The sequence below is a fragment of the Anomaloglossus baeobatrachus genome, chromosome 3 (genome assembly GCF_048569485.1).
Source record: "Anomaloglossus baeobatrachus isolate aAnoBae1 chromosome 3, aAnoBae1.hap1, whole genome shotgun sequence".
Classification (NCBI taxonomy): Eukaryota; Metazoa; Chordata; class Amphibia; order Anura; family Aromobatidae; genus Anomaloglossus; species Anomaloglossus baeobatrachus.
In genome coordinates this window covers 532,344,666-532,358,899 of record NC_134355.1, presented here as the reverse complement: position 1 = coordinate 532,358,899, position 14,234 = coordinate 532,344,666, and positions in this window count along the sequence as shown.

The following is a 14,234-nucleotide window of genomic DNA, read 5'->3' as shown; positions in this document are numbered from 1 at the left end:
AACCAAGACCAGTGTCAACAGGTTGTTAGTTGGATAGCGGATAATGCTTCCAGTCAGATTGGCACCACCACAAACACTCTGTCTTCCACACGGTCAAGTGTCAGTAGCCGTGATACTGCACCGCACATTTCAGAACCTGATCCTCCTTCCTACCACCAGGCCGAGTACACATCCACGGACATTACTGATCCCACACTTGGACACTCGGAAGAGCTGTTCGTTCACGTTTCCATTCACAAATTCTGGCCTCTCGCCAGCTCCTGTTGAAGTGGGCCATGACGAGATTGTATGTACAGATGCACAAATATTTGAGCAGCCACGTTCTCACGAAGTTGGCAACGTGTCTCAACAAGGGGTGGACGATGATGAGACACAATTGTCAGGAAGTCAGGAGGAGGAGCAGGGTGCGGAAGAGGAAGACGACGTGGTGGATGATCCAGTAACTGACCCAACCTGGCAGGAGGATATGCAGAGCGAGGACAGCAGTGCACAGGGGGAGGGAGGCGTAGCATCCCAACAGGCAGTAAGAAGCAGAGTGGTGGCCCCAGGCAGACGTCAGGCAACTGTTCCCCGGAAAAACACGACACAAGGTGCCTGTACAAATGTTAGGTCTTCCCGAGTCTGGCTGTAATACTATTGTATGTATTGAGGATTTCGATTGCGTTAGGGCAATGACAACCAGAGACGAGTTCTTGGTGCAAGACATTTATAATATGCAACCAGCAAATATGTACATAAACGGAACAAAAACACAGTAGAACATAAATACAGGAAATACCTTCCAGGGACTGAGCGAAAGGGAATTCCCGGGACCGCGCACCGGACTCCCCCAGGGAGACCACCAACAGCAAACCCCTATACAGGGACTGTCTGGCAATCACCCCAGAAGCCCTAAATGCGCAGCAGCCGGGACACAAAAGGGCAATAGGTAAGTCGAAAAATGTCTGTACGTGATGTGAGTCCAGAGTGGTATTAAACGGAAGGAACCGGGCAGAAGTTCCGACCAAAGACGGCAAACGGAGTCCAGGTACAGCTAGATGATACCAGATGAAGTCCAGAGTCGGTGTCGGTTGTTTTCCAAGAGGATCCGAATAACAATCAGGAACCAAAAGCAGCAGGGCAGGAGCACACAGGAAGCAGTATACTCAGGCACTGGACTAAGCTTTAGGGGCGGCTTTTAAACAGATGGACAGGAAGTAGGGCAACAGAACAGAAAACTCCATGTTAACAAAGGGCAAGCTCTTTCAAAAGAAAACTGGAAAACCCGGAACTCTGACACTGGCAGTTTTTTAAGTTGGCTCCAGATGATTCTAAAAAAGCCATTTGCAACACCTGCCATGCCAGCATCAGCAGGGGTACCAAAACTAGCAGCCTGACCACCACCAGCATGATCAGGCACATGTCAGCCAAGCACCCGACTTTGTGGGAAGTACAACAGAGTCGAGGAGCAGTGCTTGCTGATGTCACTGCTACGTCTTCGCTGGTTGTGCATGCGAGCCAATCCCCTGTCCATGCTGCCTGCGAACAAGCCTCCTCCACTCCTGCACCTGCAGTTGCCTACGCAGAAAGAACACCATCATCAAGCACGTCCTTGTCCCAGCGCAACGTTCAGTTATCCATTCAGCAAACCTTTGAGCGCAGGCGCAAATACACTGCCAACACCCCACATGCCACAGTTCTAAATGCTAACATTTCGCGACTGCTTGCGCTGGAAATGTTGCCTTTTAGGCTGGTTGAGACAGAAGCATTCCGCGAACTGATGGTGGCAGCTGTCCCACGTTACTCGGTCCACAGACGCCACTATTTCTCCCTGTGTGCCGTCCCCGCATTGCATAACTAACCACGTGTCACAAAACATCACACGTGCCCTGAACAACGCTGTTTCAGCCAAAGTCCACCTAACCACAGACACGTGGACAAGTGCATGTGGGCAAGGACGCTACATCTCGTTGACGTCACACTGGGTTAATATTGTGCAAGCTGGGACCCAGTCTGAGCGAGGGACGGAACACGTCCTTCACACACCAAGTTTTGCAGGCCCTACCTCAGTCAGGGTTTCACACACACTTTACAGCTCCGGAATGTCATGCTCCTCAGCCTCCTCCTCCTCCTGCGCATCCTGATCCACTTTACCCTCCACACCAGTCCCAAGCTGGAAGTGTCGCTGGCGGAGGAGGGGACGGTGCGCTCTCCCACTGCTCGGGTCCGGCTGACGCAGCTCTACGGCTGCTGCTGCTCGTTGGCTCGAGCGATGGCCGGATCCCGGGGACTCGAGCGGCGCTACTCGCCCGTGAGTGAAAAGGGGTGGTTTGGGTTTTGGGGATATTGTCCGTGACGCCACCCACGGTTGTGGTGATTGTGTGGACACCACCGCTGCTCTGGACGGGGATCCCGGGAGCCTGTGACAGGGAGCAGCTTTGTTGTTATTTCTCCCCTCCGTGGGTAGGGGGGTTGGTTGTCCCGGGGCCTGGTGATGGGGTAGAGATGGATGACAGGCGGGTTGCGGGGCCTGATGAAGTGCATGGTCGCAGGGGCAGCGCTGTGCCGCACGGCACGGAGGTACTCACTCAGCCCAATGATGATGACACAGTTCAGGGTAAAACAAGTGGCTGGATGGACGGGTCACTCGGACGGCTGCGGTTGTTCCTCCCTGCAGGTTAGTGATGACTGTCTCTCCCTGCACCTAAGTTAAGTGTTGGTAGTGATGGTTTCCCAACGGTAACCCGCTCCCTGACCTGGATATGGGCCGGAGGAGCCCCTTTTGCCCACAGGCGCTGGCCCTGGGAGACGGTTGCCCTTGGCGGTGGCTGTGTCTCCCCTTCACGGTTGTACGGTTGCCTTCTATCTGGACTTGGCTGTTTGGAAACCCTGAGGTCCCCTTCAATAACGGATTTGGCAAATTCACGGCGACACCAAGCCTTGCCGGGATCCGAAAGTCCTCTGCCAATGGTGCTGGCTTCTCTTTGTATACCGGTCCGGTACGGCCGGGTCACCACCCGTCCACGGTCCTTACGGCAGACTCCAATCGGCCTCCACTGCAGACGGTCACCACATCCTGCCAACCTTGCTGTCCTGTCCGGGCCACACACCCGGACCAACTTCAGGCTCTTTGCTGTCACTTTTCTCCTCTCTACTACTTTCCTCCTTCCACTTCCTTAGCTTAACTCTCACTGCCTGTGTTTTCCCTCCTCCTCGGTGGGTGGAGACCAACCGCCTGGCTCCACACCCTGGTGTGGACAACAGCCCCTGGGGAAGGCAACAAGGATTTTGTGTTTTGACTATGATATGCCTGCAGGGAGTGTGGGGTGTTTAAGTGTTGTGCTCTGTGGCCCCTGGCTTGTCCAGGGCGACACAGAAGCACTGCAGCACTGCCTCGGCGAAGCGGCAACAGGCAGTGCTGAAGCTAATCTGCATAGGTGACAAACCCCACAATGCAGAAGAGGTGTGGACAGCTCTGAAACAGCAGGCAGATCACTGGCTCACAACTCTGAACCTAAAGCCAGGAAAGGTCGTGTGTGACAATGGCCGGAACCTGGTGGCGGCTTTGAGGCGAGGCCAGCTGACACATGTTCCATGCGTGGCCCATGTGCTCAACCTCGAGGTTCAGCGGTTTCTAAAGTCATACTCAGAGCTGTCTGATCTGCTGGTAAAAGTTCGCCGCCTGTCTGCACATTTTCGAAAGTCACCTACTGCTTCAGCCGGCCTTGCCGGCTTAAGACGCCGTTTGCATCTTCCGGCACACAGACTGGTGTGTGATGTCCCCACGCGTTGGAATTCAACTCTGCACATGTTGGTCAGGATATGTGAGCAGAAGAGGGCAGTTGTTGAGTACCTGCATCACCTAAGCCGTCGGGAAATGGGTCAAACTCCACACATAACACCTGAGGAGTGGAGATGGATGTCCGACCTATGCACCATCCGCCAAAACTTTGAGGACTACAACAAGATGGTGAGCGGCGATGACGACATTATTAGCGTCACCATACCGCTTCTCTGCCTTCTAAAATGGTCTCTGCTCAGAAAACAAACATGATGCATTGCAGGCGGAGCGCGATGAGTTTCAGCAAGAAACAGTAGTGGGTGTGGGTGATGAATGATAACACACAGCCCAGCCTCGTCTCATCACAACGTGCAGTGGAGGACTATGACGAGGAGGAGGATGAAGACATGGAGCAACTCTCTGGCCAAATTGAGGATATGACATGCAGTCATATCCTCGGTTCAGCGTGGCTGGCCAGAGGACAGGGTAGATGATGAGGAGGAGGAGGACAGCATGTTCAGTCATCGTGTTGGTCAGGATACTGAAGTGATGGCTGTTAAGAGTCTGGCACACATGGCTGACTTTATGGTAAGCTGCCTGTCTCGTGACCCTCGCGTTAAGAACATCTTGGCCGACAATCATTACTGGTTGGTAACACTGTTAGACCCACGCTAAAAGGAGAACTTTTTGTCTCTTATTCCCGAGGCGGAGAGGTCAGGCAAAATGCAGCAGTTCCAGAAGGCCATAGTCACGGAAGTAGGCAAAGCATTCCCCTCACAAAACGCTAGCGGCATAGGTCATGAATCAGTGGACAACCGAGGCGTACAGCCGAGAGAGGCACAAGTCCAATCCGCCAGAGGTAGGGGAACAGTCTTTAAGATGTGTGACAGTTTTCTCAGCCCCTCACGTACCACAGCCCCTGAGGTGCGGGGTAGTGCCACAAGAAATCCTAAGTTTGCCCAGATGCTGAAGGAGTACCTTGCAGATCGAACAACTGTACTCCGACATTCCTCTGTGCCTTACAATTATTGGGTATCCAAGCTGGACACGTGGCATGAATTGGCTCTCTACGCCTTGGAAGTCCTGGCCTGCCCTGCTGCTAGCGTTTTGTCAGAGCGTGTTTTTAGTGCCGCAGGTGGAATCATTACAGATAAACGCACCCGCCTGTCAACTGAAAATGCTGACAAGCTGACTCTGATCAAGATGAACAAGGGTTGGATTGGGCCAGACTTCACCACACCACCAGCAAATGAGAGCGGAATTTAAAGTTTGCCATGTACCTCCACTCACCCATGGGTACACACTTCTGGACTTTGGATAATCGCTGGACTGCTCCTCCTTCTCCTCATGCGCCACCATGATGATGACCGTTACAAATTGCAATACTTAGGCCTTTGTTTCAGGTATACCCCCAGTGGTAAATTTTTTCGCCCATTCTTTGCAGAATGGACATTACAACGACAGGAGACCCGCTCCTTTGCAATGGGAACAATGTTTTGAGGCCCTCATGCACGTCTCTACCCAGGGACAACGTGGAGCCTCCCAATTTTTGGCTGCCCTGCCTAAGGGCTATACTACAATAGACCCACTTCCTTCCAATGGGCACTTCAGGTTTACAGGCCCTCATGCACGTCTCTATCCAGGGACAACGTGGAGCCTGACGCTGCCACCGACTGCCACACACGTGCTGTTTTTAAATGCAAGCACGGACGCAATAAGAACCTAACTGGTTTTTAGGAGCGACAATTACTGAGAAGTCTGACACTATCAGACACTGCTGACTGACGTGTATTATACACTAGACTTGTGCGTTATATAATAGTTTGTGCAAAACGCGCACCTGTACGCTGCCACCGACTGCCACACACGTGCTGTTTTTAAATGCAAGCACGGACGCAATAAGAACCTAACTGGTTTTTAGGAGCGACAATTACTGAGAAGTCTGACACTATCAGACACTGCTGACTGACGTGTATTATACACTAGACTTGTGCGTTATATAATAGTTTGTGCAAAACGCGCACCTGTACGCTGCCACCGACTGCCACACACGTGCTGTTTTTAAATGCAAGCACGGACGCAATAAGAACCTAACTGGTTTTTAGGAGCGACAATTACTGAGAAGTCTGACACTATCAGACACTGCTGACTGACGTGTATTATACACTAGACTTGTGCGTTATATAATAGTTTGTGCAAAACGCGCACCTGTACGCTGCCACCGACTGCCACACACGTGCTGTTTTTAAATGCAAGCACGGACGCAATAAGAACCTAACTGGTTTTTAGGAGCGACAATTACTGAGAAGTCTGACACTATCAGACACTGCTGACTGACGTGTATTATACACTAGACTTGTGCGTTATATAATAGTTTGTGCAAAACGCGCACCTGTACGCTGCCACCGACTGCCACACACGTGCTGTTTTTAAATGCAAGCACGGACGCAATAAGAACCTAACTGGTTTTTAGGAGCGACAATTACTGAGAAGTCTGACACTATCAGACACTGCTGACTGACGTGTATTATACACTAGACTTGTGCGTTATATAATAGTTTGTGCAAAACGCGCACCTGTACGCTGCCACCGACTGCCACACACGTGCTGTTTTTAAATGCAAGCACGGACGCAATAAGAACCTAACTGGTTTTTAGGAGCGACAATTACTGAGAAGTCTGACACTATCAGACACTGCTGACTGACGTGTATTATACACTAGACTTGTGCGTTATATAATAGTTTGTGCAAAACGCGCACCTGTACGCTGCCACCGACTGCCACACACGTGCTGTTTTTAAATGCAAGCACGGACGCAATAAGAACCTAACTGGTTTTTAGGAGCGACAATTACTGAGAAGTCTGACACTATCAGACACTGCTGACTGACGTGTATTATACACTAGACTTGTGCGTTATATAATAGTTTGTGCAAAACGCGCACCTGTACGCTGCCACCGACTGCCACACACGTGCTGTTTTTAAATGCAAGCACGGACGCAATAAGAACCTAACTGGTTTTTAGGAGCGACAATTACTGAGAAGTCTGACACTATCAGACACTGCTGACTGACGTGTATTATACACTAGACTTGTGCGTTATATAATAGTTTGTGCAAAACGCGCACCTGTACGCTGCCACCGACTGCCACACACGTGCTGTTTTTAAATGCAAGCACGGACGCAATAAGAACCTAACTGGTTTTTAGGAGCGACAATTACTGAGAAGTCTGACACTATCAGACACTGCTGACTGACGTGTATTATACACTAGACTTGTGCGTTATATAATAGTTTGTGCAAAACGCGCACCTGTACGCTGCCACCGACTGCCACACACGTGCTGTTTTTAAATGCAAGCACGGACGCAATAAGAACCTAACTGGTTTTTAGGAGCGACAATTACTGAGAAGTCTGACACTATCAGACACTGCTGACTGACGTGTATTATACACTAGACTTGTGCGTTATATAATAGTTTGTGCAAAACGCGCACCTGTACGCTGCCACCGACTGCCACACACGTGCTGTTTTTAAATGCAAGCACGGACGCAATAAGAACCTAACTGGTTTTTAGGAGCGACAATTACTGAGAAGTCTGACACTATCAGACACTGCTGACTGACGTGTATTATACACTAGACTTGTGCGTTATATAATAGTTTGTGCAAAACGCGCACCTGTACGCTGCCACCGACTGCCACACACGTGCTGTTTTTAAATGCAAGCACGGACGCAATAAGAACCTAACTGGTTTTTAGGAGCGACAATTACTGAGAAGTCTGACACTATCAGACACTGCTGACTGACGTGTATTATACACTAGACTTGTGCGTTATATAATAGTTTGTGCAAAACGCGCACCTGTACGCTGCCACCGACAGACACACACGTGCTGTTTTTAAATGCAAGCACGGACGCAATAAGAACCTAACTGGTTTTTAGGAGCGACAATTACTGAGAAGTCTGACACTATCTGGACTGTTTTACACTGTGTACACCAGCCCCAGATATGATGAAGGCTGGTATACGGTCACCACTACCCTGCCTGCCTGTATACTGCTACAATAGTCCTGACAAGGACTCTTCTGGTCACTAGCCTGTATTCCGACCTGGCTATACCCTGCCTGTATATAGCAACAATAGTCCTGAGAAGGACTCTGCTACTGTACTCCGACCTGGCTATACCCTGCCTGCCTGTATACAACTAGAATAGTCCTGAGAAGGACTTCTGGTCACACTGTTTGCAGCCCTGCTCCGGAACTAACTATAAAGGGCCGCAAAGCTTTCCCTGAATCAGCGACACTCTCCCTACACTCACTGTCAGAATAGCTGTGAGCAGAGCACAGCGCGCCGGCCTATATAAAGGCTCGGTGACGCTGTGCAGGCCGGCCAATCACTGCAATTCCACAACTAACAGGGCTGTGGCATTGCAGTGGTCTGCCAGCCAATCCCTGCATGAGGGCTGGCTCTCAAAAGAGCGCCAACATGCAGAAATGAAGACCACGAGTAAAGCACGAGTATCGCGAGATTACTCGGTCCCCGCCGAGCAGCCCGAGTACAGTGATACTCGTGCGAGTACCGAGTAGTGACAAGCATGCTCGCTCATCACTACTGCTGTATTCTATTGTTTGTGTATTATGATGTAAAATCAGCTCAAACTTGTTTTATTCTCTTTAGAGGTGGTAAGTTGTTTTTTTGTTGTTTTTTTTAAGTATATCATAAATATCTGTCATTGGAGTACCCTTTTTAATATATTGACTGAATAAACAAACAATTACTTTATCTCTATGGGAACCTCACTACATTTTCCCCACAACAACTGAAAATTGTCTATGTCTAGATACCAGGCATTAAAAAAGGTTTTCAGGAATTTAGGAAAATGGCCCTGTCACGTAATTAAAACATCAGGATATTCTAGTCACCTATCAAGCTAGGTGCGGTTGCTGTGTCTAGCTGGCTCCTGCCATGTTGTCCCACTCCATCTCCTCTTGCGATTAGGTGTAAGCAGCTTTTTTGGTACTGCTGCATTGCTAAATCTAAAAATTCTGATGTGTCAGAAAAACTGCACACAGTAATCTAAGTGATACGTTATTGGATTCGGGGTTTTTTTGCCTAAATTATGCTGCTCTTAGATGAGGTAACAAAAACTAGCTGACTGATCCCTTTAAGTGATGGCATATTCTAGCAATTTTGCTTCACTTTTCTCACTATAGCCACTTTTCTCACTATAGCCTCACTGCGCATATCAAGGACGACCGGGGCCTCAAAATTTATAGTCAAATGCTATGCCAGAATTAAAAACATTGTAAGAATTAGGTGTCTCCTGAATTATGTAGAACAACAAAATGAATTAGTTATGCTTCAAAACCTGAAATTGCCGAAGCCAAGTAAAGACCTTTGAGATTTATAATCACTTTAGCGAAAACTGCTTTGGCTCTAATACAGCCTATAAATTTCGCTAAACAATACAACCACAACTTTTTTGTCTTGGATTCATTGAGGTTTTTTTCACCAAATTCTTCAAAATGGAGGAAATTATAACATGCTATTTAGCTTTGTCTTTAACTGTTACTGGGTTGGCAGCTTAGGAATAAAGGAATAACCGCAAGCGCAACCCCGGGTCCACCATGCTCTAGTTGGAACATAGCTGCTAAGAGCCCTGAGACCAGGACAGACAACAGTTAAAGAAAATAAGGTGGGTACTAATGAGTGCACTGGGTTCTGTGTTAAATTAATGCAGATATAAAAACAGTAACAGAAAAGTAACACAAGATTCAATCGACCTGCCTATATGCGGTGCACAGCACATTTAATTAGCACACATACCGATACTAAAAGCATAACTCAGGCAACCTGCCTATATGTGGTGCTCAGCACACTTAACCCTAGAACGCGCAACCATAGAAATCTATCATAGAAAACAAGTAACCTAGCAGGCCTGCGAGGCCCTAGGTATGCGTTCTAGGGTTAACCATCGCATACACCGATACTAATCTGGTACAGGTTCCCTTTAAATTAGTTATACTGGGTGGCAACTTTGAGTTTCGCCTTGTTGAGTAAAGATGAGCGATCTGGATGGGCAGAGGTCGGAAAATGTTTAAATCGTACAATGTGTTATGTCCATCCAAGGGATATTGTTCTAGAAGTCTTTGCCAGCCTTTTTGTTTGTTTTTTTTTTTTTTAAAAGAAAGAAAAGGCTGTCTTTCGGCAAGCTTCCCAAAGAAGTCATACCTGTACAGTCTTTTTCTAATTAAACTGTTATGAGCTACAACATTTAACATGCTAATCCCTTCAGAATCTGAGCTGTAGTGATTGTTCTTTTGTAGTTTTTACAGTTAAACATAATTATATTTTCAGCACCCAGAAAACCTTATAGATTTCAATTTGCTCCAATCGTCAAAAAAAAAGCCTATTGCCTCCTCTGTACACATTACAGAAGATCACATCAGTCACAGAAAGCTACATGACCTCAGGCGCATCCATGAAATACAATTACAATTGTATTCTTTTAAAATACAAAGGAAAATTCCCCACAATATAGACATTTATCTGCCACGATCTTTACATCCAGGCATGCCACACCAAGACAGTACCCTGCTGCAGGTGCCCGCTTTTTAGTTGTATACCTACCCAGGTTTAATTATTTTGTCATTTTTGAAAAAAGGATTGAATTGTGTAAAAAAACCCAATTAGAAACCAATGTTAAAATATGCAGACTTAAAACTGTACATCCTTTTTTATGACTATTTTACTAGGCTAATTATACACCATACTATATACATCATATATACACCAAATATACCATACACCATATATACACCCTATTAAACACCATAACTATATTGCGACCTGCTACCATATTTTGATTTCTGTATGTGTACCTGTGGAGACACGGGGCTCAGTGGGTGCTCTCGTCCACTAAAACCCACCGTCTTTAGAAAGACAGCGTGGCTCAGGGCTCATCCCAACTGAACGCCGACCTCCTTAACCGTGGGTGTAACACTACTCAGACAACACAGAGTGAGGGAACCACAATAATTAGACTTTATTGGATCCCCAAACAATTAACGGCACATAACACATAACCAGCAAAACACAAATGTAACAGGCAACAGAGTCTCATCCTTCCGCTGGCTCACCAGGGATTTAGAATGTCCATGCCTCAGAGCTTCCAGGGCCACTTACTCCAATCCAGCAGCACCCCGCTTTTGGCGGGCACCCACCGAAAAAGGAATAATGCCAGATTTAGGAAGCTGGCTGAGGTCTGCAAAGTCTGTAGCAGGGGACTGAACTGTCCCAACCTGAGTGTCCTCCTTAGGTAGTCCTGGTATGATGTTACAATCCTGGCAGCCGGAGTCGAAATCTCTAGGCTGTGGATATGGTCTCCAACCGGAACCGGAGTCCCTAGATTGAAGCCATAAGATATCCTGATCCTCTAGTCAGCTCCAAAGAGCTTAGACTGGATCCATCAGCATCCATACACCTGGTGACTTAAAGAAGTCCCTTTTTATAGCCACAGCCTTCCACTTAGATACACTGCGTCCTCATCGATTGGTTGGACAAGAGCGCCTCTCCCATTGGATGAATCTCAAGTTGCATGGACAATGTTCATCCAAATGATGTCTACAGAAAGACTGAAGATTTCTACATGGAGTCTGCAAGTCACAGACTCAACAATGGCTACTAAAGTAATCACATTAGCAATACACAACTACAATACAATGGTTACTGGAAAAGTCTGGAGAACAATACGTCTGGCTTTCAGTGGAAAACACAATTACATTGAGTCAACAAGAGTCTTGTAAAAACAATGAGGGACTTCTCCTCCGTCTATAAACAATCTATCATGCTGTCTGGCTGAATTTCAAGAAACTTTAACCCATGAGAGTCCATGTCGTCACAGTACCTACCTATGATTTCTTCTTTCTTTTTTTGACAAGGGTCGAGTATTTAATGCAGGGTGGACCATACATATGGATACACCCTGGGTGGGCCATATGTATGGATACACCCTGATAAAATGGGAGTTGTTGCTGATATCACCTTACTATTTGTGGCATATTAGTACATGGGAGAGGCCAAACATTTGAGGCCAGGTGACACCCATGGCGGCCATCTGAAAATCCGCCAATTTGAATTCAACTTTACTCTTTTTTTTATCAGGGTGTATCCATACTTATGGCCCACCCTGTACATTGTCAAATGGTAATTATAGTGTATGGTAAAAGAAAAAAAAATGGAAATAGCAATGGACAGGGTAGTAAAAAAGGGGATAAAAAAGCATAACATAAGAATATCAGAGCCTCTAGGAAGATCAGACACACCACAATTAGCACCAGCCATCTAGTGAGTAGTTCTACCAAATGCAGGCAAAAATTGGCCTCTTTTTTATCCAGCAATTGTATTAGTGGGGAGGAAGCAGAGGGCATTATGGAATATATGGCATATCATTCAGTCACAGCTGGACAATGCTACCTCTAATAGCGACACTGTCAGTTTGTGTCACAGTTCTGCACAGAATAGTTTGCAGATATGCAAATGACTAAAAGTGATAATTTTTGAACCATTTTTAACATTTTAGTGATCATTTTTGGACCATTTTTTAAATTTTGAATGATCATTTTTGGACCAATTTTTACATTTTTAGGAACATTAAAAGTCTGTCATCATACAGTGTTATTGTGCCGCACCGTGCTCGGCGGCAGCCAAGCCACTCGGGTCCGGACCTTCAGTGGATGGCTCGAGGGTCTCCGGACCCGGGGGTCCACGGTCACTCCGATCTAAAAGGGATTGGCGGTTTGGGGACGTAGGTGTACGGCCAGAGCCGTCTTTGCGTTCATGACACCACCCACGAGTTGTGGTGAAGGTAAACACCACCGCTACAGTTATGGGGCACCCGGGGTAGATGTTATGCAGCAAGTTGTTAACCCCACCGTGGGCAGGGATGGTGGCCCCGGGACCCGTTGGGGGTGTTTGGCGGTGCAAGGAGATGGGCGGCCGGAGGGCACTGGTGTACTCACGATTAGTAACACACACAAGTCTCTGGTAAACCAAGGTGATGGTGGTCGGTGCCCGCAGCCGGCTGCAGTCTGGTCCCCCACCCGGTTGGGGGTCTCTGCCTTTCTCCTGCACCTGTTTGTGATGGTAAACTACCTGCACCTGCAACGTCAGGAGTCCGCTCCCTGGCTTGTGGATGTCGGAAGAGCCCTTTGCCCGCATTTGCTGGCCCGCGGGATCTCTCTACCGTGGCAGTGGCTTTCTTTCCCCCTCGTTGGGCTGTTATCTTCAGTTGGGACTTTGGGTGGGACAGAACCTATAGTCCTGGCCGCAATCAGTTAATTAGCTAGCCCCCAGTAGCTTCTGGACCTAGCTTCAGGGTCTGAGTACCCCCCTTTGTGCTCAAGTTTCCGAGTCGGTTCTACGGGTCGGTACTGGCAGGCCACTACCCTGTCCCGGTCCACCACAGTTCCACCGAGCCGTCTTCCCAGCTCCCGCAGGCAGAGGCCTCCATATGCCTCCTAGCCAAAGGTGCCCGGGCTCCAACCCTGGCACCTGTCAGTTAGTTGCAGACCTGACACACAGGCCTGCCTCCTCTTAACTTCACCTCCACTCACTGACAGCCAGACTAAACTGTTTGTGTTTCCTGCCTCAGGCTCTCTGAACTCCTCGGTGGGCATGCCAACCACCTGAGCTCCGCCCCCTGGTGTCTCCATCAAGCCCTGAGGGAGGTGACTAGGGTTTATATGTTTGGCTGCGGTCACCTTGTTAGGGGGCTGGTGTTGTGCGGTGCTCTATCTGTGACAACCTGGCTAGTCCAGGGCGTCACATTATTATATGCGTTACTACCTGGTCATCATCAGTTTCTATGCTGAAGTTATTTTGGCATTAGTAAGGCTGTATTTGCGATAAAGGGGTTGCAAATGGGTTGAATAAAGTCTTTGGAGACTACAGAGTGCTATATACATCATTTTAGGGCAGTTGCAGTATCGCTAATTCCATTAATTATTACAAAACTAAGTACAAGTATTTGTTATTTACTCATTTTATTACCCTCTGAATATATTTACATAATCAAATTCTGCCACGTAATAGGTGGAATATAACTTTGAAATCATTTTACTTTTTCATACAGGAACACATCTATTCTAAATACATAAAAAGACATTAGTTTTAAAGAAAATGGGGACCCAAGAGGAAAACACAAATAAATGCAATGTAATCCTGAGCTACGCAGAATACATTTTCCAATATTTTTTTTTTTCAAGCACTATAAATGAAAACAACACAAGTATCAAGTAGTCCTAAGCTTTTTAATGGGTTTATTGGATGAAAATACCTTTGTAGTGTAAATGTTTCCAGTATGCTTGCATAATAAAGCTCTGTATATAGAAATAAAAGGTTTGCCTTTGTAATATATTTATTTTTTTTTAGACATCAATCTAGATTTAACTCTAAAACACAGTATAAAAAC